The following is a 2,441-nucleotide window of genomic DNA, read 5'->3' on the forward strand; positions in this document are numbered from 1 at the left end:
TGTCTCGCATGGAATAGCCTTCATTTCTAAGAACAAGAATAGACTGTCGAGTTTCAGATGAAAGTTCTGTTTTTCTGGCCATTTTGAGCGTTTAATTGACCCCACAAATGTGATGCTCCAGAAACTCAATCTGCTCAAAGGAAGGTCAGTTTTGTAGCTTCTGTAACGACCTAAACTGTTTTCAGATGTGTGAACATGATTGCACAAGGGTTTTCTAATCATCAATTAGCCTTCTGAGCCAATGAGCAAACACATTGTACCATTAGAACACTGGAGTGATAGTTGCTGGAAATGGGCCTCTATACACCAGATATTGCACCAAAAACCAGACATTTGCAGCTAGAATAGTCATTTACCACATTAGCAATGTATAGAGTGTATTTCTTCAAAGTTAAGACTAGTTTAAAGTTATCTTCATTGAAAAGTACAGTGCTTTTCCTTCAAAAATAAGGACATTTCAATGTGACCCCAAACTTTTGAACGGTAGTGTATGTTAACCAGAGGTTTATATAATTTATGTACAGATGGTATAAAGTTGTATATATTCAAACATACTTACGATCCCATGGTTTGCCTGCAGCCTGCAGAGAAAGTGACACATACAGAAGCCTTAACTATCGATCAATCAATCAATCAGTCGACTGGACAGGCAGATCGATCTCTGTAAATGTAAACTTTGTTGTTAAATGTTTTGTTAATGTGTAAAAACTTCCCTCCAGTCCTGCAGGTCCGACACCTGATCCAGGATCTGCTTCAGCTCCGCCTCCATCTGAACACAGAGAGTCAAAGATTTCAGTTAGAAGACACTGAAAATATAAAACGTGTGTGTGTGTGGTATATAACTGAGGGGAGAAACAGATCAAATGTTTCCTCACAGGTGGTCCAATCAGCAGCTAACAGGTTCTCTGTGGCAGGCTCAACATGCAGCTGAAGCTCAGAGACTCAGACCTGATCAGACCGTCAGCTGCACCCAGAGGGGCGTTGCCGTCGGGCTGCAGGACATAAAACCCTCATCACAAAGATGGATCTCCATCTGAGAGTTCAGCGGAGCAGAAAGCCTCAGCACGGGGCTGCAGAGAAGCAAGTCCTGTGTCAGAGGAGTCCTTCACCGGGTTCTCCACCGGGGGGCCGCTGCACCAAGAGGACCCCGCGGGGCTCTGTCGTGTCCCCTTGTGCCCTTATAGAGAGGGAGCTCACTGCAGATCACTACGAGCTGTTCACAGGACGAGGGCCCGCTGGATGCTGTGATGAGGATGGAAATGATTGACAGACACCACATCTCCGCCAGGCGGAGCGGCGTGTTGGACTGCGCCCTCCATCACCAGCAAACACAGCAGAGGGAACGTGTTGGGAACCTGAACATTTAACCCGTCTCAGAGTTTAACTGAAACCTGATGGAGTTAAAGTCACGTCGTCTGACAGAGCTGCAGCAGGAGGACGGAGTCCACTCTGAGCTGAACGAGTCATTTTAGAAGCTAAATAATAAAAATAATAAACTTTACTGATACAGCAGGTTTCACACATAGTGTGCAGCTCAGAGAGCTTCACATTTAAAACAGACAGCAGGTCAAGATGAAAGATTAAACACTGCCATAGAATACTTTAATACTCATAATACTTAGTACTTATAATACTTTAATACTTATAATACTTTAATACTCATAATACTTAGTACTTATAATACTTTAATACTCATAATACTTAGTACTTATAATACTTTAATACTTATAATACTTTAATACTCATAATACTTAGTACTTATAATACTTTAATACTCATAATACTTAGTACTTATAATACTTTAATACTTATAATACTTTAATACTCATAATACTTAGTACTTATAATACTTTAATACTCATAATACTTAGTACTTATAATACTTTAATACTTATAATACTTTAATACTCATAATACTTAGTACTTATAATACTTTAATACTCATAATACTTAGTACTTATAATACTTTAATACTTATAATACTTTAATACTCATAATACTTAGTACTTATAATACTTTAATACTCATAATACTTAGTACTTATAATACTTTAATACTTATAATACTTTAATACTCATAATACTTAGTACTTATAATACTTTAATACTCATAATACTTAGTACTTATAATACTTTAATACTTATAATACTTTAATACTCATAATACTTAGTACTTATAATACTTTAATACTCATAATACTTAGTACTTATAATACTTTAATACTTATAATACTTTAATACTCATAATACTTAGTACTTATAATACTTTAATACTCATAATACTTAGTACTTATAATACTTTAATACTTATAATACTTTAATACTCATAATACTTAGTACTTATAATACTTTAATACTCATAATACTTAGTACTTATAATACTTTAATACTTATAATACTTTAATACTCATAATACTTAGTACTTATAATACTTTAATACTC

The sequence above is a fragment of the Micropterus dolomieu genome, linkage group LG17 (genome assembly GCF_021292245.1).
Source record: "Micropterus dolomieu isolate WLL.071019.BEF.003 ecotype Adirondacks linkage group LG17, ASM2129224v1, whole genome shotgun sequence".
Taxonomy (NCBI): Eukaryota; Metazoa; Chordata; class Actinopteri; order Centrarchiformes; family Centrarchidae; genus Micropterus; species Micropterus dolomieu.